The sequence below is a fragment of the Canis lupus genome, chromosome 23 (assembly GCF_011100685.1).
Source record: "Canis lupus familiaris isolate Mischka breed German Shepherd chromosome 23, alternate assembly UU_Cfam_GSD_1.0, whole genome shotgun sequence".
In the NCBI taxonomy this organism is placed as follows: Eukaryota; Metazoa; Chordata; class Mammalia; order Carnivora; family Canidae; genus Canis; species Canis lupus.
This window is the reverse complement of record NC_049244.1, coordinates 10,302,396-10,326,452: the sequence shown is the minus strand read 5'-3', so window position 1 is coordinate 10,326,452 and position 24,057 is coordinate 10,302,396. Positions and strand designations below refer to the sequence as shown.

Sequence of the window (24,057 nt, the reverse complement as noted above, 5' to 3'; positions counted from 1 at the left end):
AAACACATGGAGGTTAAGGACCATCCTGCTAAAAGATGAAAGGGTCAACCAGGAAATTAAGGAAGAATTAAAAAGATTCATGGAAACTAATGAGAATGAAGATACAACCATTCAAAATCTTTGGGATGAAGCAAAAGCAGTCCTAAGGGGGAAATACATCGCAATACAAGCATCCATTCAAAAACTGGAAAGAACTCAAATACAAAAGCTAACCTTACACATAAAGGAGCTAGAGAAAAAACAGCAAATAGATCCTACACCCAGGAAAAGAAGGGAGTTAGTAAAGATTCGAGCAGAACTCAACGAAATCGAGACCAGAAGAACTGTGGAACAGATCAACAGAACCAGGAGTTGGTTCTTTGAAAGAATTAATAAGATAGATAAACCATTAGCCAGCCTTATTAAAAAGAAGAGAGAGAAGACTCAAATTAATAAAATCATGAATGAGAAAGGAGAGATCACTACCAACACCAAGGAAATACAAACGATTTTAAAAACATATTATGAACAGCTATACGCCAATAAATCAGGCAGTCTAGAAGAAATGGACGCATTCCTGGAAAGCCACAAACTACCAAAACTGGAACAGGAAGAAATAGAAAACCTGAACAGGCCAATAACCAGGGAGGTAATTGAAGCAGTCATCAAAAACCTCCCAAGACACAAGAGTCCAGGGCCAGATGGCTTCCCAGGGGAATTTTATCAAACGTTTAAAGAAGAAACCATACCTATTCTCCTAAAGCTGTTTGGAAAGATAGAAAGAGATGGAGTACTTCCAAATTCATTCTATGAGGCCAGCATCACCTTAATTCCAAAACCAGACAAAGACCCCACCAAAAAGGAGAATTACAGACCAATATCCCTGATGAACATAGATGCAAAAATTCTCAACAAATTACTGGCCAATAGGATCCAACAATACATTAAGAAAATTATTCACCATGACCAAGTAGGATTTATCCCCAGGACACAAGGCTGGTTCAACACCTGTAAAACAATCAATGTGATTCATCATATCAGCAAGAGAAAAACCAAGAACCATATGATCCTCTCATTAGATGCAGAGAAAGCATTTGACAAAATACAGCATCCATTTCTGATCAAAACTCTTCAGAGTGTAGGGATAGAGGGAACATTTCTCAACATCTTAAAAGCCATCTATGAAAAGCCCACAGCAAATATCATTCTCAATGGGGAAGCACTGGGAGCCTTTCCCCTAAGATCAGGAACAAGACAGGGATGTCCACTCTCACCACTGCTGTTCAACATAGTACTGGAAGTCCTAGCCTGAGCAATCAGACAACAAAAAGACATTAAAGGCATTCAAATTGGCAAAGAAGTCAAACTCTCCCTCTTCGCCGATGACATGATACTCTACGTAGAAAACCCAAAAGTCTCCACCCCAAGATTGCTAGAACTCATACAGCAATTCGGTAGCGTGGCAGGATACAAAATCAATGCCCAGAAATCAGTGGCATTTCTATACACTAACAATGAGACTGAAGAAAGAGAAATTAAGGAGTCAATCCCATTGACAATTGCACCCAAAAGCATAAGATACCTAGGAATAAACCTAACCAAAGATGTAAAGGATCTATACCCTCAAAACTATAGAACACTTCTGAAAGAAATTGAGGAAGACACAAAGAGATGGAAAAATATTCCATGCTCATGGATTGGCAGAATTAATATTGTGAAAATGTCAATGTTACCCAGGGCAATATACACGTTTAATGCAATCCCTATCAAAATACCATGGACTTTCTTCAGAGAGTTAGAACAAATTATTTTAAGATTTGTGTGGAATCAGAAAAGACCCCGAATAGCCAGGGGAATTTTAAAAAAGAAAACCATATCTGAGGGCATCACAATGCCAGATTTCAGGTTGTACTACAAAGCTGTGGTCATCAAGACAGTGTGGTACTGGCACAAAAACAGACACATAGATCAATGGAACAGAATAGAGACCCAGAAGTGGACCCTGAACTTTATGGTCAACTAATATTCGATAAAGGAGGAAAGACTATCCACTGGAAGAAAGACAGTCTCTTCAATAAATGGTGCTGGGAAAATTGGACATCCACATGCAGAAGAATGAAACTAGACCACTCTCTTTCACCATACACAAAGATAAACTCAAAATGGATGAAAGATCTAAATGTGAGACAAGATTCCTTCAAAATCCTAGAGAAGAACACAGGCAACACCCTTTTTGAACTCGGCCACAGTAACTTCTTGCAAGATACATCCACGAAGGCAAAAGAAACAAAAGCAAAAATGAACTATTGGGACTTCATCAAGATAAGAAGCCTTTGCACAGCAAAGGATACAGTCAACAAAACTCAAAGACAACCTACAGAATGGGAGAAGATATTTGCAAATGACATATCAGATAAAGGGCTAGTTTCCAAGATCTATAAAGAACTTATTAAACTCAACACCAAAGAAACAAACAATCCAATCATGAAATGGGCAAAAGACATGAAGAGAAATCTCACAGAGGAAGACATAGACATGGCCAACATACATATGAGAAAATGCTCTGCATCACTTGCCATCAGGGAAATACAAATCAAAACCACAATGAGATACCACCTCACACCAGTGAGAATGGGGCAAATTAACAAGGCAGGAAACCACAAATGTTGAGGATGCGGAGAAAAGGGAACCCTCTTACACTGTTGGTGGGAATGTGAACTGGTGCAGCCACTCTGGAAAACTGTGTGGAGGTTCCTCAAACAGTTAAAAATAGACCTGCCCTACGACCCAGCAATTGCACTGTTGGGGATTTACCCCAAAGATACAAATGCAATGAAAGGCCGGGACACCTGCATCCCGATGTTTATAGCAGCAATGGCCACGATAGCCAAACTGTGGAAGGAGCCTCGGTGTCCAACGAAAGATGAATGGATAAAGAAGATGTGGTCTATGTATACAATGGAATATTACTCAGCTATTAGAAATGACAAATACCCACCATTTGCTTCAACGTGGATGGAACTGGAGGGTATTATGCTGAGTGAAGTAAGTCAGTCGGAGAAGGACAAACATTATATGTTCTCATTCATTTGGGGAATATAAATAATAGTGAAAGGGAATATAAGGGAAGGGAGAAGAAATGTGTGGGAAATATCAGAAAGGGAGACAGAACGTAAAGACTGCTAACTCTGGGAAACGAACTAGGGGTGGTAGAAGGAGAGGAGGGCGGGGGGTGGGAGTGAATGGGTGACGGGCACTGGGGGTTATTCTGTATGTTAGTAAATTGAACACCAATAAAAAATAAATTTAAAAAATTAAAAAAAAATAAAATAAAATAAAAAATAAAAAAACAAAACAAAAAACAAAATCCAAATGGTGCTTTGATAGTTATAGCAACAACTAGAGCAGTAGCCCTTGATTTTACTTTTCAATTACAGAAATTTTCAAAAATACTCCAAAGCAGAGAGAATGCTATGATGTATTTCCATGTGCCTGACATCCAGTTTCAGTGATTATCAACATTTGGCCATTCTTGTTTGATATACTCACTATTTCTTCATTTTGGCTTAAGCAGTTCTTTTTAATACTTCTGATTATTTTTTCCAGGCTTTACCAATGTGTCTCCAAATGGTATGCACTTGCTGTTATCTCCAGATTTATCAATTTTAGGTATCACCTATTGACATACCTCTCTTCCCCAGCCCAATATTCTATCCTCTGGTTCAATTTCTCCAAAGATTAAGTTCTCAGCCTCCTGCAGAAGTGGAATGAGAACCTGATATTTAACAACTGCTTACACCAACTTTCAAGTAGCTACTTCACTATCTCCAGGGCTGCACCTTACCCAGCGTTTGAAAGTTCCTGTGGCACCCCCATATTGGAGCCTTTCCTGTATTCTGCATGACAAAAGCAATCAAACAGAGCATGTGTGCATGCACACTCATACACATACACCTTTACTCACACTCACTCATACACACACCTTGCAAACAATTTTAAGCTTCATCCTCTCAATCTGTGAACTTTTCTTCCCTCCTCTCTCTGGCTTGATGTTTTGTGATTCAGAGTTCCAAATGTTTCATAATTTTTTTTATAAAAAAAGATTTTATCTACCTATTTGAGAGTGAATGAGAGAGAGAGCACAAGTAGGGGAGAGGGGCAGAGGGAGAAGGAGAAGCAGACTCCCCACTAAGCAGGAAGCCTGATGTGGGATTCCATCCCAGGACCCTGGGATCAGGACCTGAGCTGAAGGCAAATGCTCAACCAACTGAGCCACCCAGGTGCCCCTCAAATGTTTTGTAATTTTCTATTCCTTGTTCTTGTGGTTGATTTTGGATAATTTGGGGGGTGGGTAATGAGAGAAACATCCCTACTATATCATCTTCCAGAATATTTACTAAGATGAAACCAGCTCCATCACTTACTAGCTATGACATTTTGAAAAAGAGACTTATCTTTTCTGAATCTCAGTTTTCTCAGCTTCTCCAATAATCTACCCTCCCAGGTGGCTGGATTGAATGAACCTGATGCCTGCAACCCAGAGGAGTCCTGTTATATCAAGGGACGGACAATGGTCACCACAAAAGGCAGTGCTAGGACTCCCCCCAGGGGGTTGGATGGCAGAGCAGGTCCCAGGAATAACTTGGTACCCTGCTTGGCACCACTACAGATAATTTATTTGCCTGCATTTCTGATTCAGCTCATTGCCCAAAGACCATGCAAGGGCTGGGGGGACAAGCAGAAGGCTCATCTTTCAAATCTCCACAGCAACCATACACTGAGGAAGAACCAAGGGGTCAAAATTCATGGTCATCCTCATAGAATTGAAATTCTGCATTCTGCCTTAGTGTTTCATTCATTGTGCTTTGTTTTCTAACAAATCAAAAGCCATCTGTCTACCTATAAAAATTATGTTTGATTCCCACTTCTAGGAATCTATCCCAAAGATACACAGGCAAAAATAAGAAGAGATATGTACATATGGCATTTTACTGTTGTGTTATTATATATTAATAGAACACTGGAAAAATGTAAATGCCAATCAATATAAAAGTGAGTGAATAAAATATAATATATAATAAGTGTATTTATAAAATATAATATAAACACAGTGGAGTGCTATACGCCTGTCAAAAGATGTACAGTGTAAGGAAGTAGTTGCTAGGATAAATAGTAAACATTTTAATGCAGTGAAGTTTGTATAGTTCCTAAAAAGTGGTAAATATAAAAATATGCATTTATGGAAGGATGAACCACACAACTCTTTAAATGGTTACCTATAATCAGAGGAGAATAAAAGGAATAAAATCCTAGCTTCTCAGAATATAACTGGTTTTGAGGATTTGACTTGAAACCATACAAATAACTTACATAATTTCAAAATAAAATTAAATTTTTAAAGTGCAATCCCTAAAATCAAAAGAACAAATGAACATAAACATAAATACCTTGGTAACACAATCCCAAGAAAAAATATTCTAAGTGACTCTAAAGTAATTACCTGTATATATCTAATAGCTTATACCTTTAAAGAAAGAAAGAAATGCAAAATTCTTGTTTTCAGTAACTACATTGTTGAGAGGAGTATTTACATTATTATACAAGAGATTTTACTGGCAGTGTTTAAAAAAAAAAAAACATGTACTTATGATGATGTCATTGAAAGTCAGGTTTTTCCATGCAAGGGAAGATGACACATATGTCAGATCAGTAAAATTTACTCTATAATCCTAAATTTGAATAGAGAGTATCAATGTAAACTTATAAGGTATTTTTTTATTTTTTAAATTTTTTTTAAGATTTATTTATTCCAAAGAAAATGCAGGGGGTGGGGGTGGGAAGAGGCAGAGGACGAGAGAGGGAACAAAGTCTACTCCAAGCCTGGAGCCTGATGCAGGGCTAGATCTCACAATCCCAAGATCATGACCTGAGCAGAAACCAAGAGTCAGATGCTTAACCAACTATGCCACTCAGGCACCCCTTAACTGTTTATTTTGAGGTAATTATAGATTCACAGGAAGTTGCAAAAATAGAGGTACTATGAACCCTTCACCCAGTTTCCCCTAATGGTTACTTGCTACGTAATATGGTACAATATCAAAACCAGGAAACTGACGTTGGTACAATGTGTGAATACAATTCTATGTTATTTTACCACTTGTATCAATTTTTATAACCACCACTACAATCAACATACAGGTTATTCTATCATCACAAAGATCTCCCTCATGGTAACCCTTCATAATCATACCCACTTCCTCCCACTCATCACCCTAACCCCTGCCAACCACTTATCTGTTTCCATATCTATAATTTTGTCATTTCAACAATGTTACATAAATGGAATCATAGAGTATGTTACCCTTTGAGATTGGCTTTTTTCATTCAGCAAAATGCCCTTGAGACCCATCCAAGTTCTGTATATCAATGGTTTGTTCCTTTTTATTATATTCCGTGGTGTGGATGTACCACATTTTGCTTAGCCATTCACTCATTTAAAGATATTTTGGTAGTTTCCTATTTGGGACTATTGCAAATAAAGCTGCTACAAATATTTGTGTTCTGGTTTTTGTATAGACATAAGTTTCATTTCTCCAGGGTAAATGTCCAAGAGTGTGTGATACGGGGTCATTCCATAAGTCTATGTTTCATTTATAAGAAATTGTCAAACCATTTTCCAGAGTGGCAGTACATTTTACATTCCCACCAGCAGTTTGAGAGAACTGGTTTCTCTGCATCCTTGACAACGTTTGATATGGTACATTTTATTATTTTAGCTGTTCAAATAGTCATATAGTGATATTTCATCATGGCCTTAATTTGCATTTTTCTAATGACTAGTGGTATTCAACATGTTTTCATGTGCTTATTTGCCATCTGTATATCCTTCTTAGTGAAATATCTCTTCATGACTATTGTCCATCTTTAGCTGGACAGTTGTTGAATTTTGAGAGTTCTGCATGTACATATGCCCTTTGTCATATATGTGGTTTAAAAATATTTTCTCCATGTAGCTTGTTTTTTCATCTTCTTAACAAAGTCTTTCACAAAGCACAAGTTTAAATTTTGGTGGGTACCAATTTAGCAATTTTTTTTCTTTTATGAATTTAGGTTTTCTATCTAAGAACTCTTCACCAAGCTATAGGTCCCAAATATTTTTGCTATGTATTCTTCTAAAAATTTTATAGTTTTGTGTTGTACATTGAAATCTATGACCTATTTTGAGTTACATTTGATATAAGTTGTGAAGTTTAGGTTGAAGTTTGGTTTCGGGGGTTTTTTGTTTTTGTTTTGACCTATGAATATGCAAATGCTCCAACACCATTTGTTTAAAAAGATAGTCTTTCCTCCACTGAAGTACTTTTGAATCATTATCAAAAGCCATTGTGGTTTATACCTGGGTTTGTTTATTTTGTTCTATTGATCTGTATGTCTTCATACCTGCTCCAGTAATACTTGCCTTAGTTATTGTAGTCATATAGTAAATTTTAAAATCAGGTGGACTGATTTTTCTCACTTCTTTTTAAGAATTCTTTTAGCTATTCTTGATCCTTTACATTTCCATATACATTTTAGAATAAACTTACCTGTTTCTATAAATAAATCTTGCTGAGATTTTAATAGGAATTGTGTTGATCTATAGATTAATTTGGGGAAAACAGACACCTTTTTTATGTTGAGTCTTTCAATCCATGAACATGATATGTTTCTCCATTTATTTAAATCTTCAATTTCTTTCATTAACATCTGGTACTTTTCAGCATATAAGTCTTTACAACTTCTGATAGATTTATACCTAAATATTTCCTTTTTAAGTAGGCATAAATGGCATGTTTGTTATTTCACTTTGTATGTTCCTTACCAGCATAAAGAAATATAATTTACTTTTGTTTGTTTTTTTTTGGGGGGGGGGTTCTTTGTTTTTTTTATAATAAATTTATTTTTTATTGGTGTTCAATTTGCCAACATACAGAATAACACCCAGTGCTCATCCCATCAAGTGCCCCCCTCAGTGTCCATCACCCATTCACCCACACGTCCCGCCCTCCTCCCCTTCTACCACCCCTAGTTCGATTCCCAGAGTTAGGAGTCTTTATGTTCTGTCTCCCTTTCTGATATTTCCCACACATTTCTTCTCCCTTCCCTTATATTCCCTTTCACTATTATTTATATTCCCCAAATGAATGAGAACATATAATGTTTGTCCTTCTCCGATTGACTTATTTCACTCAGCATAATACCTTCCAGTTCCATCCATGTTGAAGCAAATGGTCGGTATTTGTCATTTCTAATGGCTGAGTAATATTCCATTGTATACATAGACCACATCTTCTTTATCCATTCATCTTTCGTTGGACACCGAGGCTCCTTCCACAGTCTGGCTATTGTGGACATTGCTTCTATAAACATCGGGGTGCAGGTGTCCCGGCTTTTCATTGCATCTATATCTTTGGTGTAAATCCCCAGCAGGGCAATTGCTGGGTCGTAGGGCAGGTCTATTTTTAACTCTTTGAAGAACCTCCACACAGTTTTCCAGAGTGGCTGCACCAGTTCACATTCCCACCAACAGTGCAAGAGGGTTCCCTTTTCTTCACATCCTCTCCAACATTTGTGGTTTCTTGCCTTGTTAATTTTCCCCACTCTCACTGGTATGAGGTGGTATCTCATTGTGGTTTTGATTTGCATTTCCCTGATGGCAAGTGATGCAGAGCATTTTCTCATGTGCATGTTGGCCATTTCTATGTCTTCCTCTGTGAGATTTCTCTTCATGTCTTTTGCCCATTTCATGATTGGATTGTTAGTTTCTTTGGTGTTGAGTTTAATAAGTTCCTTATAGATCTTGGAAACTAGCCCTTTATCTGATAGGTCAGAAAATTAAGAATTAAAAAGATTCATGGAAACTAATGAGAATGAAGATACAACCGTTCAAAATCTTTGGGATGAAGCAAAAGCAGCCCTAAGGGGGAAATACATCACAATACAATCATCCATCCAAAAACTGGAAAGAACTCAAATACAAAAGCTAACCTTACACATAAAGGAGCTAGAGAAAAAACACCAAATAGATCCTACATCCAGCAGAAGAAGAGAGTTAATAAAGATTCGAGCAGAACTCAACAAAATCGAGACCAGAAGAACTGTGGAACAGATCAATAGAACCAGGAGTTGGTTCTTTGAAAGAATTAATAAGATAGATAAACCATTAGCCAGCCTTATTAAAAAGAAGAGAGAGAAGACTCAAATTAATAAAATCATGAATGAGAAAGGAGAGATCACTACCAACACCAAGGAAATACAAATGATTTTAAAAACATATTATGAACAGCTATACGCCAATAAATTAGGCAATCTAGAAGAAATGGATGCATTCCTGGAAAGCCACAAACTACCAAAACTGGAACAGGAAGAAATAGAAAACCTGAACAGGCCAATAACCAGGGAGGAAATTGAAGCAGTCATCAAAAACCTCCCAAGACACAAGAGTCCAAGGCCAGATAGCTTCCCTGGGGAATTCTATCAAATGTTTAAAGAAGAAACTATACCTATTCTACTAAAGCTATTTGGAAAGATAGAAAGAGATGGAGTACTTCCAAATTCGTTCTATGAGGCCAGCATCACCTTAATTCCAAAACCAGACAAAGACCCCACCAAAAAGGAGAATTACAGACCAATATCCCTGATGAACATGGATGCAAAAATTCTCAACAAGATACTAGCCAATAGGATCCAACAGTACATTAAGAAAATTATTCACCATGACCAAGTAGGATTTATTCCCAGGACATAAGGCTGGTTCAACACCCGTAAAACAATCAATGTGATTCATCATATCAGCAAGAGAAAAACCAAGAACCATATGATCCTCTCATTAGATGCAGAGAAAGCATTTGACAAAATACAGCATCCATTCCTGATCCAAACCCTTCAGAGTGTAGGAATAGAGGGAACATTCCTCGACATCTTAAAAGCCATCTACAAAAAGCTCACAGCAAATATCATTCTCAATGGGGAAGCACTGGGAACCTTTCCCCTAAGATCAGGAACAAGACAGGGATGTCCACTCTCACCACTGCTATTCAACATAGTACTGGAAGTCCTAGCCTCAGCAATCAGACAACAAAAAGACATTAAAGGCATTCAAATTGGCAAAGAAGTCAAACTCTCCCTCTTCCCTGATGACATGATACTCTACGTAGAAAACCCAAAAGCCTCCACCCCAAGATTGCTAGAACTCATACAGCAATTTGGTAGCGTGGCAGGATACAAAATCAATGCCCAGAAATCAGTGGCATTTCTATACACTAACAATGAGACTGAAGAAAGAGAAATTAAAGAGTCAATCCCATTGACAATTGCACCCAAAAGCATAAGATACCTAGGAATAAACCTAACCAAAGAGGTAAAGGATCTATACCCTCAAAACTATAGAACACTTCTGAAAGAAATTGAGGAAGACACAAAGAGATGGAAAAATATTCCATGCTCATGGATTGGAAGAATTAATATTGTGAAAATGTCAATGTTACCCAGGGCAATTTACACGTTTAATGCAATCCCTATCAAAATACCATGGACTTTCTTCAGAGAGTTAGAACAAATTATTTTAAGATTTGTGTGGAATCAGAAAAAACCCCGAATAGCCAGGGGAATTTTAAAAAAGAAAACCATATCTGGGGGCATCACAATGCCAGATTTCAGGTTGTACTACAAAGCTGTGGTCATCAAGACAGTGTGGTACTGGCACAAAAACAGACACATTGATCAATGGAACAGAATAGAGAACCCAGAAGTGGACCCTGTACAATTTACTTTTGTATGTTGATCTACCTACAGCCTTATTCGGTTCATGAGTTAGTTCTAGAAATTTTTATGTAGATTTATGGGGATTTTCTACATAGGTCATCATGTCATCTGCAAATAGTTTTATTCTTCTAATATGCATGCCTTCTATTTCCTTTTCTTACCTTAATGCACTGTCTAGGGCTTGAGTATTAGTTGCATAAGAGTGGTGGGAACGCCAGATGAGTCCAGAAGCCAGGCTGCTCACTCAGTCTTTGCTAGGCGTGAGGAAGAGGTATGTTTTATTTAACTGGATGAGGATAATTATCAAAGCATTTTCTATCCTTCCAGGCTGTACCTTTCACGGTCCTTTGGCTAGGGAGAGAAGGCTTTTCTTGGGCCTATTTTTGTCTGTGTCCATTGGCATTTTTGATTACCAGCTTCTGAGCAGGTGAACTGGGTTGCAGTCAGTCTGAAATATAATGAGGAAAAGAAAACCCAGGGAATTCACAGCCATATCTTTCCTCAAGTCATGAAATCTCCAGCTGACCCACATCCTTCTCTATACCTTTCAGAGTCTTCATATGTTTAGAATGTCCAGAAATTTGCAGTTGTATTTAGTAGAAAGAGTGGGGAGAAATGCATCTAGTCCATCTTGTCTGGAACAAGACTTTTTCCTTTTTGAAAAACTCAAAGAAGTGTTTTCTGAACATGATAACTCAATTGATATTTGAATTGGTGATCTTTAGCTGAAGGGAAGCGCAAAGTCTCAGGCCTATAATTGCTTAATGCTCCATCAGATAGAATTCTGCTCCTTAAGAGAGAGGGAACTCTGACATCTCTCCTGAGGCTTTCAGAAGTTCAACATTGCTCCTGAGATTGTCCCTAACACAAAGGGAACAGTTATTCCAAAGACACCAAAGATAGGAAGGCAGCTGGTGCATAAATGTCAGGATATAACCATTCTCCTTCATGTGTCCTGAACTCTCTTAGTCAAATTTTTGGTAGCTGAATCACTGAGTTTGGGATTTTACCCGAGAGCCCTCAATCAGAGGGAGAATGAATGGTTTGTGATATGTAAAACCCTAGTCCCCATTCTAAACCATTCCCACATGATAGTTTCAGTCTCTCAGTGTTATCATGTCAGATGTCCCTTGGTGCCAACAGAATTCATTTCAAATGTGGAAAGAGAAACAAGAAAATCAAAAGTCAGTCTCAGTGGATCTGAGTCTTGACTCCCTTACCTTATCAATGTCTCCTTTATTCTGTAGATAGATAGCAATTGGCTCCCAGAGGAAGAAGAATGATATGGGGAGGAGCTCAACCACACCCTGAAAATAAAAACTGGAATTGAGCCCTACCTTGTCATGTACCATCAATAAAGTATACTGTACCCAGCTTAAAAAAAAAACAAAACCTGGAATTGAAGCCACACATCTCGCTAAGTCTCCTCAGATAGTTTTTCATCATCTGAAGCACACTGCTGCTTTAGGCAATGAGCACTGAGATGTGTGCTCTGTTCTAGAGTGTTCCATGCCTACATCACAGAGAGACAAAATAGTCACAAACTGTTCCCAAGGGTACGGGAGGGGAGTCCATGCCTACCACAGAACCTAAGAAGGTCCTACCACCCTTTGGGCTCCTAGATCCCTCCCAACTTTTCTGGGACTTCCTATTTGCTAGCCTTGTCCTATCTTCACATCACATCTATACCTTAGTGTAGTTTTCTATTTATTCAATCTACAATCCAGACAAGCTGGGCTCCTATAACCTAGGAAGCCCTTTACTGCTTAGATATTTGGCTTGTACCACACCGGTTCCACAGCCTGTGAGAGTCTGGAGTTTTCCTAAGAATTTTGCTAATTCCTAAGCACCAAACACACACACACCTTTGTGGAGGCATGATGTAGAGAAAGTGTACATATCTTCTACACACAGCTCTATGAGTTTTTATATCAGAATATACCTGTGAAACTAGCACCCAGATCAGGAATCAGCATATTCTCTGCACTTGGATGCCCCCCTGGTCACTATTCCTACCTTTTCCCCACACCACTGCTAGAGTCACATTGAGCATCTTTTGAGGGCTGAGATTACTACTGGGGACACTTTGAAGCCATTATGTATAGTAACTCACTGACTCCCCACCATTACCACTGAGATTATTCTATTACTGACCCATTTATGGGAGAGGACTCCAGGGGACATGCAGGATAAGCTACTTGCCCAGATCCCACTGCTGGTGATTAGCAGAGCCAAGATTCAACACAGCTGTCTGGATCCTGAGCCACACTCCTGAACCACTAATGGTTCATGACCATGCCAAAATGTCATGGTGGCTGGGAGAAACAATGTGAGTCAAATAAAACCAGATTCTGGAAGAATAGCCACTCACCTCCACATGGCTCTTGGCTTGTAGCTTCCGTGTGCCCTTTTGCTTACATCTCCTTATCTGCTACTCAGAGACCAGTGAAGGGTATGAGACTCAGAGCAAGGAAGGGGCTGACCTAAAGGTCACAGCTGAAAGGGCAGAGTCAGGTTTGAGCCCAGACCAGATTAAGAACCATTCTTGTTCCATTTTCCACGAGGAAACTGAGGCCAGAAGGAGTCAATTACACTATCCTTCACTCCTTCCAGTGGGTTTTGCTTGTGGCTGGTGCTAATTTTCCTCAGTCAGGGCCCATGTCTGGACTGAATGATTAGAGGCCACTTGATTCTTTTTTCAGACTCTTTGTTGGAGCCTGGGACCTTGAGCTGCACTTGTGCTGTGACAGGGACCCATGGACCCAGGCAGCTGCTGTAGGAGGAAGAGAAGACAATAAGGAGATGAGTGCAGCACAGGATGATCAGGGTAGGGAAGTCGCATTGAGAGCCCACTAGAGGATGACTTATAGGCCCCTGACCCGCAGGGACAGCCCACAACAGCCTTGATGGCATAATGGTATCAAGGTGTCAGTTAGGCAGCATTCCATTATGGAACTCAGAGTCTTCTTCCAAGCTTATATGGTGCCTGGTAGCAGAATTCACCTGCCTGTGGGTGTAGAATTGAGGACCCCTGATTTTGCTAGCTGTTATCCAGGGACTGGAGGTCACCTCCAGGTCCTTGCCACATAGCCTTTCCGTGGGACCTCGTACAATATAGCAATTTTCTTCATTTCAAGGCCAGCAAAAGAAATTTCTACCATCCCTTGAATTTGTTCTGCCAGGGAAGGCTCAGGTTTCCTTCCTTAAGAAGGATTCAATCCTAAGGACTTAATATTGATTTTCCCGGCCCATCTAAATAATCTCCCTTTTGATCAACTCAAGGCTGACCAATTAGGGACCTTAATTACATATGGAAAATCCCTTCCTTTTATTAACATAATCATAGAATTGATATCTTACTATATTTAGAAGTCCCACTCACACTCACAGGAGGGAATTATGGACAGCATATACACCAGGGAGTCAGGAATATCGGGGCTATCTTAGAATTCTGCTTATCACATCAGGCGATGATATTAATTTTGTTCCAGTGACTTCATTTGAGAACCACTACTTTAATAGAGCTACTAAATAAATATGAACATTGGTGCACCTGGCTGGCTCAGCAGTTGAGCATCTGCCTTCGGCTCAGGGCGTGATCCTGGTCCGGGGATCGAGTTCCGCACTGGGCTCCCTGCAAGGAGCCTGCTTCTCCCTCTGCCTGTGTCTCTGCCTCTCTGTGTGTCTCTCATGAATAAATACATACATACATACGATGGTGAAACAATGAGTACAGAAAAGCAATGATTATATATTTCTGGATAAAGATTTCCAATTAAAATGGCAGCAAGAGTTCAAGTGGAAACCCACTCACTACACTGAGTACCTATTGATACTGGGTCTATTTCTTTTCATTGTGAAAATACACTTAAAAAGAGAGAAGAAGAATAAGAAATTGGACATAAGTATGCAGTGGTGAGTGGGGGCTAAAACCTTTGGCTACTGGACTCTGGAGTTATAGGCATATGGAATTGAGTTCAGCTCTCTTGGAGCTCTTAGGAGCATTTGGAACTGTTGACTATGCCCTCTCAGTTCCATGACACATTTCCCTAAGCACAAGCAGCTCCAGTGCTTCCTGATTTCCCTTTGGCCCTCTGCACATTTCTTCTCAGTCTCCTTTGCATGTTTCTCTTTCTCTCACCTTCAGGTTGTTGCTCAAGAATCTATCTTGCAACTTCTTTTCTTCTCAAGTGATATGCTTCCCTGGAATACTCCAACAAGGACCATTCCTTGTTGATAGTTCTCAGCCTTTATCTCCCTCCAGGTCTCTTTTCCTGAAAAACTGATACATATATCCACCCACTTCCAAGATAGCACCACCTATAGTTCTCTCAGCCCTTCAAACTCCATGTATTCAAATTTGAACACATCACCTTTCCTGTCCCCAATCCCTCCACCAAAAAATAAAAATGCAAAAAATAAATAAATAAATAAATAAATAAATAAATAATAAAAATGCTGCTTCTTCCATATTTCTTATCTCAGTAAAAGACACCATCATCCACCAAGATGTTTTAAGCAGACCTGGAATTCTCCCTTGATCTATCACTCCTCACCTGCCCATTTAATCAGTCATCACCACCTATCAATTTCACCTACCAAATAATCCCTCCATCCATCCACTTCCCTCCATTTCCATAGATGCACCCATAGTCCAGGTCTGCATCATAGAAATGAGTTCCTAACTAATGTCTCTGCTTCTGCTGTTATTTCCTTCCAATCCATGCTCTACTTCTTGGCCAGAGGGAGCCTACTAAAATGCAAATCTCATCATACTACTCCTCTACTAAAGGGCTCATTGGCTTCCCATTGCTCCTTATGGCAAATTCCATACCACGGCTACAAACTTCTCCATTACTTGGCTCCCCAATTCTGGCCTTGCCAATCCTCACTGCACCCTCTATAACGCAGCCATACTGAACTTTAGGTCATTCTTCCTGTACTCTACCCTCTCCCCTTTTTAAACTTCTATTCAATTGTCAGGTCTTGGCTTATACATCCTAACCTCCAGGAAGCCTTTTCTGACTCCCTTGACAAGGCTAGGGCCCCTACCAAATATACCATAGCATCCTGTACTTCTCCATCATAATATTTATCATACATTATTGTATGTGCTGAAAGTTCCTTGAACAAAGACACAGTGATGGCCATCATTCAGTCCTCCTCTGTATTCTCAGTGCAGCCAATGAAGCAGTGGGTAAACTATGTCCTTCCAGAAATGGTAAGTGGCTGAATGTCCCAGAGGCATTTCCTTGCTAGATTTACCATGGGAGATGTCACAAGTACTGAATTCCCTCAGGAATAGAGGCATAGTCACTAGGACTCAAGCAAACAGAGAGGTTTTTCCCTGAATAAAATATGATTTTAATTTGCACAATATGCACATTTATAATAATAATAGCTGCATGAGACATGCAATAATAAGTTCCTAATGCTAACCTGGGGCAAAATATCTAATACAAATTAAATTGGCTCTGTTCCTAGGAATTTTAGTATATTGCATTGTGGATTTTTAGCCAAAATTGTGCAGAGCATAGCTGATTAATATTCTAATTAAAGTCAGAATGGAACTATAGGAAATTGTTGGGTTTCCCCAGTAATGAATAAATAAATGCCTTCGTAATAAAAGTAGGCTCCCAGTAGACATTAATATGGACTTGGCTGTCTTCTGTGGGTACCACATACGTCACTTCAAGTTATGAGATCTTGAAATGCTGATGTTTCCAGAATCTGCCCCATGAATGCCCTCTTGACTCTAGAATCATTTTTGACTTTTGGAGGAATTCTAGATATATGTGCAAATCATTTTCTTCTCTTTTATACCTCAACATGGAGAAACAGTCCCATTCAAAATTTTGAAGGGGCAACTCATTACACAATTTGATTTTGCCTTTGGCCACAGATGGTTGAAACAGATGTGGACACTTATACCAAAATGGGTCAATCTGAAAGGCATATGAACATATGGAGCTGAGCTGGAAAGCCAAGTGGTCTTGGGGTCTGAGAAAACTCCTCGAGGGCAGCCATGACAAACTCACTGTGAGCCTCAAATGAGCACAAACCCAAGTCTACATGGGCTGACAGATGCAGCATTCACTGTAGCAGGAATAGGAAACCATGAGGATCCAGATGGCAGGGAGAAATTAGAGTACATGCAATTTCCCAGAGTGCTTAAAATAAACCCTCCTTCTCTTACACTACTTTGAGTCACATTCTCTCCTTGCTATCCAGCAACTCCTAAGATAAAAGGAAGTAGTGGCACCAGTCACATGATTTCCTGCCCTGATTTTTAACTTCATTCCTGATTAAGAACTGTACCAGTGGTGGCCCAGTAGTTGAGCATATGCCTTTGGCTTAGGTTATCAATCCCTGGGATCAAGTCCCCCATCAGGTTCCCCTCAGGGATCCTGATTCTCCCTTTGCCTATGCATCTGCCTCTCTCTTTGTGTCTTTCGTGAACAAATAAGTAAATAATCTGGAAGAACAAGAACAAGAACAAGAAGAAGAACAAGAAGAACAAGAAAAAGAACAAGAAAAAGAACTATAGTACAAGTGTCTTGGATGAGGACAGAGATAGGGTCCTGAGGAAAATGGTGAGGAGTGTGAAGCTGGACAGAGTAGCAAAAGTAAGGTGAAAGAATCAGGAGCCAAAAGAACTCCAGTAACTGAAACTAGGTAAATCTAACAAGAAAAGGGTTGATATGGGAGAATGCAAAACCCACACTTAGACTGGAAAAAAATCAACTGGTCAAGAATGAGTGGTGGAAGTGGAGAACAGATGTAACAGTAATGTACATTGAAATGACTGAGGGAGATTGTTGACAAACATGTCTGACATGTCCATGCTCATGAATGTAAAGCTACTCTATGCACATACTATAAGGCAGGCACTCTATTAGGTACTCTACATCCACGTTTCACAAATTTTACTGTGGTCTTCCTAATATCTAATAAACATAGAAGGCCTCACTTTCAGCAAAGTGGTTGAGGAAAAAGAAGAGATTCAAAAGAGTCTTAAATGCACCAGTTTCAGTGGTTGCCCCTTTTAACTTTGTCGAGTCTCTCTTTCACAGCTATAGTGGACATCAATCCCTATTTCCTCTGAAGCTTCCTCTTTATCCTTTCAATAGATGTTTTAATTTAGATTTCCCTAAAACAGGTCCTGACATAAAGGTTCTAGTGCAAACAGTTGATTCAGGAGGTGGTCTGGGGAATACTAGCTGAGTGGAGGAAGTGAGGCAAGAAAGGGAAGGCAGCCAACATATTATCCAACAAGTTCCTCCTAATACAGTTGCAGCTCAGGCTTGATGAGACCTCCAGGAGCCAGTGTAGGACACAAACATTAGAGTTATCTTTCCCAATACATGAGAATCTGGGGTATTTATCCATCAACTACTAAAATGATTAGTTGAATGCTTCTTCCATGACACTGATCTTTTGGCTTGTCTTGCAGACTATGTGCTCTATTGGGCAGAGAGTCACAGATACCACAGTAGCAGCCTTTGTATTACAGAGGTAAATTCTGAGGGGCAGGATGGGGCACAGATAACTACAAAACCCAAGTTTTCTTCAGGATTCATTATATTTCTCCACTGCTATGCTTTTTGGCTTCATATGTGGCTCAAAAGATGAGCTGGTTCTTTTACAGCAAGCAGAAAATGGCAGGACCAGGAACCCATGAGAAAGGAAGAGGCTAGAGAGTGTTATACAAGATTCTCACCGTCGTGTTGCAGGACAAACTTGTCTGAAATAATCCTAAAGTGCACCTATTCACTACATGCACACACAAGTGTCCCAGGGTCTGAGCATCTAAAAACTCCCATTGCAGAAAATTGGACAGCCACGTGCAGAAGAATGAAACTAGACCATTCTCTTACACCATACACAAAGATAAACTCAAAATGGATAAAAGATCTAAATGTGAGACAAGAATCCATCAAAATCCTAGAGGAGAACACAGGCAACACCCTTTTTGAAATTGGCCACAGCAACTTCTTGCAAGATACATCTATGAAGGCAAGGGAAACAAAAGCAAAAATGAATATTGGGACTCAGTCAAGATAAAAAGCTTCTGCACAGCAAAAGAAACAGTCAACAAAACTAAAAGACAACCTATAGAATGGGAGAAGATATTTGCAAATGACCTATCAGATAAAGGGCTAGTATCCAAGATCTATAAAGAATTTATCAAACTCAACAGCCAAGAAACAAACAATCCAATCACAAAATGGGCAAAAGACATGAAGAGAAATCTCACAGAGGAAGACATAGACATGGCCAACAAGCACACGAGAAAATGCTCCGCATCACTTGCCATCAGGGAAATACAAATCAAAACCACAATAAGATACCACCTCACACCAGTGAGAATGGTGAAAGTTAACAAGGCAGGAAACCACAAATGTTGGAGAGGATGTGGAGAAAGGGGAACCCTCTTGCACTGTTGGTGGGAATGTGAACTGGTGCAGCCACTCTGGAAACTGTGTGGAGGTTCCTCAAAGAGTTAAAAATAGAGCTACCCAGGACCCATCAATTGCACTGCTGGGGATTTACCCCAAAGATACAGATGCAGTGAAATGCTGGGACACCTGCACCTCAATGTTTCTAGCAGCAATGTCCACAATAGCCAAACTGTAGAAGGAGCCTCTGTGTCCATCGAAAGATGAATGGATAAAGAAGATGTGGTAGGGCAGCCCGGGTGGCTTAGCGATTTAGCGCCTGCCTTCAGCCCAGGGTGTGATCCTAGAGACCCAGGATTGAGTTCCACGTCAGGCTCCCTGCATGGAGACTGCTTCTCCCTCTACCTCTCTCTGCCTCTCTCTCTCTCTCTCTGTGTGTGTGTGTGTGTGTGTGTGTCTCATGAATAAATAAAACCTCTTTAAAAAAAAAAAAGATGTGGTCTATGTATACAATGGAATATTACTCAGCCATTAGAAATGATGAATACCCACAATTTGCTTCAACATGGATAGAACTGGAGGGTATTATGCTGAGTGAAGTAAGTCAATCGGAGAAGGACAATCATCATATGGTTTCACTTATATGGGGAATATAAGAAATAGTGAAAGGGATTATAGGGGAAAGGAAAGAAAATGAGTGGGAAAAATCAGAGAGGGTGACAGAACATGAGAGACTCCTAACTCTGGGAAACAAACAACGGGTAGTGAACGGGGAGGTGAGCGGGGGGATGGAGTGACTGGAATGACAGGCACTGAGGGGGGCACCTGATGGGATGAGCACTGAATGTTACACTATATGTTGGCAAATCAAACTCCAATAAAAAATATACAAAAAATAATAAATAAATAAAATGAAATAAATAAATAAATAAAAACTCCCATTGTAGCTGCAAATCCTAAGCAAGCTGTTTATTTTCTAATATGACCCAATAAGTCAAGGGGGCCCTAAGACACTGAATAAATTGGCTGAAAGCTAAATTCTTCTTGTTTCTTCATAAAGTCCTTGACTTTGTTCTCTCTTATACTTGAAATTGGAAATACATTGAGATTTTCAAAAATAAAAGGGGAGAGTAGTGATTTTTCACCTGAGCTGGTGAAAAATTTCACTAGCATACAATACATGTAAATATTACACTAAAGTCTTCCTAGTGTGTAGATCTTTTACTAAATTTTGTATTTTAATTCCAGTATTGTTAACATACAGTGTTATATTAGTTTCAGGTGTACAATATAGTGATTCAACAATTCCATACATTACTCAGAGCTCATCATGATAGGTGTACTCTTAATCCCCATACCCTATTTCACCCATCCCCTCACTCTCCTCCCTTCATTGGTTCTCTATGATTAAAAATCTGTTTCTTGAACACAGGCAACACCCTTTTTGAACTCGGCCATAGTAACTTCTTGCAAGATACATCCACGAAGGCAAAAGAAACAAAAGCAAAAATGAACTATTGGGACTTAATCAAGATAAGAAGCTTTTGCACAGCAAAGGATACAGTCAACAAAACTCAAAGACAACCTACAGAATGGGAGAAGATATTTGCAAATGACATATCAGATAAAGGGCTAGTTTCCAAGATCTATAAAGAACTTATTAAACTCAACACCAAAGAAACAAACAATCCAATCATGAAATGGGCAAAAGACATGAACAGAAATCTCACAGAGGAAGACATAGACATGGCCAACATGCACATGAGAAAATGCTCTGCATCACTTGCCATCAGGGAAATACAAATCAAAACCACAATGAGATACCACCTCACACCAGTGAGAATGGGGAAAATTAACAAGGCAGGAAACAACAAATGTTGGAGAGGATGCGGAGAAAAGGGAACCCTCATACACTGTTGGTGGGAATGTGAACTGGTGCAGCCACTCTGGAAAACTGTGTGGAGGTTCCTCAAACAGTTAAAAATAGACCTGCCCTACGACCCAGCAATTGCACTGCTGGGGATTTACCCCAAAGATACAGATGCAGTTAAACGCCGGGACACCTGCACCCCGATGTTTATAGCAGCAATGGCCACGATAGCCAAACTGTGGAAGGAGCCTCGGTGTCCAACGAAAGATGAATGGATAAAGAAGATGTGGTTTATGTATACAATGGAATATTACTCAGCTATTAGAAATGACAAATACCCACCATTTGCTTCAACGTGGATGGAACTGGAGGGTATTATGCTGAGTGAAGTAAGCCAGTTGGAGAAGGACAAATATTATATGTTCTCATTCATTTGGGGAATATAAATAATAGTGAAAGGGAATATAAGGGAAGGGGGAAGAAATGTGTGGGAAATACCAGAAAGGGAGACAGAACGTAAAGACTGCTAACTCTGGGAAACGAACTAGGGGTGTTGGAAGGGGAGGAGGGCGGGGGGTGGGAGTGAATGGGTGACGGGCACTGGGGGTTATTCTGTATGTTAGTAAATTGAACACCAATAAAAAAAAAAATCTGTTTCTTGGTTTGTCTTTTGCTTGTTTGTTTTGTTTCTTAAATTCCACATATGAGTGAAATTATATGATATTTGTCTCTCTCTTATTTATTTCACTTATATTCACCAGCTCCACCCATATTGTTGCAAATGGCAAAATTCATTATTTTTATAGCTAAATAATATTCCATTACATATATCAGATCTTCTTTATCCATTCATCAGTTGATGGACACTTGGGCTGCATTCCTACCTTGGCTATTACAAATCAGGGTGCATGTATCCCTTTGAATTAGTATTTTTGTGTTTTTTGGGTAAATACTGGATTTACCCAAATCCCGTGGTGTCATTGCTGGATCATAGGGTGTTTCCATTTACAACTTTTTGAGGAACATCCACACTATTTTCCATAATGGCTGCACCAGTTTTCATTCCTTCCAACAGTGAATGAGGATTCCTTTTTCTCTACATCCTCATCAACACTTGTTTCTTCTGTTTTTAATTTTAGCTATTCTGATGGGTATAAGATGATATCTTATTATAGTTTAGACATGCATTTACCCCTAGCATGTAGATTTTTAAATCAGTTGGGGCATTAAAAATGAGGTAGTAATCTATTTTTTGGAATAATTGTCTTTATATCAAAAGAAATGCTCCAGGTTTTTTTTAATATGGAAGGAAACACTCTTAGGAAAAAGTCTCTTTCCCTGAAAATATTACTTTTCTTCTTTTCTTTCATTCATTTCTGACACCAGCTCACCTGGCAGCTTCCCTTCATGATGAATCAGCTTGTAAACATAGGCCTCATTCATGATAACTTTCCAGAGTGAAAAGCAATGTGACAGCTACCAATCTCTTCCTATCTAAATTTGAAACACCAATCCTTGCTTTACACACTTTTTCACATATACTATTCCAGCATTCCATGAATGTGACTAACTCATTTTACAGTTGTCTATATATCTTTTTCAAGTCTACATTGTTGGCCTACACTTAATATCCCCCAAGGAAAGACTCTCAGCTATCTTATCCATTTAAAACAGTGGGAAATATCAGAAAGGGAGACAGAACGTAAAGACTGCTAACTCTGGGAAACGAACTAGGGGTGGTAGAAGGGGAGGAGGGCGGGGGGTGGGAGTGAATGGGTGACGGGCACTGGGTATTATTCTGTATGTTAGTAAATTGAACACCAATAAAAAAAAATGTGAAAAAAAAATAATAAAAAATAAAAAAAAAAAAAAAAGAAAAAAAAAAAAAGAAAAAAAAAAATAAAACAGTGGCATATGCCACCAGCATGGCTGCCATGTTGCACAGCTCCAGGGGACACCATTCATGTAGAATACTGTAGGAATCCTGGAATTATAAATTTATTGGTGCTGGTCATCATCAATCCAAGATTAATGTTCAATGGTGACCTTGACAATGAAGTCACTTTTCCATAGCAATTATGACAAATCCACTCACAACAAGGAAAGAATATGGGTTTGCAGGTGAGGTAAAATTTAAAAATAAGATCAGAACTAGACAAGAATTCAAAAATCAACTAGTGCAACCCCTTCATTTGACCCCAAGCTGTTCAAAGCCAGAATGGTTAACACAGCTTGGAAATGTTGAGCTCGTTCTAGAATATTCTACAATATGTCTTCTGCTACATCACTCATCATCCCTCACATCCCTACCTTCTCCTCCACTTCTACGCTCTACCACACACCTTACCATTACTCACAGAGAATCTACATCAAAGGTATCAAACTCAAATGGCTAAGGGGCTAGGCAGAGAAAATAAATTAAGTGAACGAAATGGGGATTGTGGTGACTTCAGGAGGGTTCCCCTTACCTGAGAGAAGAGCCATTACTCAGCCAAGAGTACCAGACAATTGATGTTCTTTGAGAAACACCCAAAGCCTAGATTTTTATGTGAAATTTCCTGGATTTTAAATATAATATGTTACCTCGGGTTGTTTGTAAGCACTGTATCCCAAACAAGCTAGATCTGGCCCACTGTTTGTAGTATATGTCCTTGATGATGGACCCCATGAAGAAATCAACATCTCTTTATCACTCACAGCTGGGTGATCTGTTATGCATCAGTATCTCTGAGCCTTGGTTTCCTCACCCATAAAATGAGAGATTGACCTTATGGGATTTTGTGAGAGCTAAGCTTATATAGGTAAGAACATAGCACAACTGGCTGGCACAGTCAATTCTCAATAAGAGATGGCTGTTCACTTCCCTTTGTAGCAGAGACATGTGCATGCAGCTATTGGTAGAATTCACCACAGCCTTCCACCTGTTCCTTTCCCTACTGCTAGGGGAAAATCCCCAATACTGAATGCAGTAGGGGAGGTTGGTCTTTAATCAGTCATCTTTATCCT

At 39.4% G+C, this 24,057-nt stretch overlaps 1 long non-coding RNA gene across 1 annotated transcript; it reads right to left on the bottom strand.

Moving 5' to 3' along the window:
• Nucleotides 1–10,865: 10,865 nt before the first annotated feature.
• LOC102155631 lies at nt 10,866–13,679 on the bottom strand. Its single transcript, XR_005376877.1, has 5 exons — nt 13,154–13,679; nt 12,176–12,295; nt 12,003–12,089; nt 11,117–11,230; nt 10,866–11,036 (listed from the first exon to the last, which is right to left on the bottom strand). It is a non-coding gene; the product is annotated as an uncharacterized LOC102155631 (long non-coding RNA).
• Nucleotides 13,680–24,057: the final 10,378 nt, after the last annotated feature.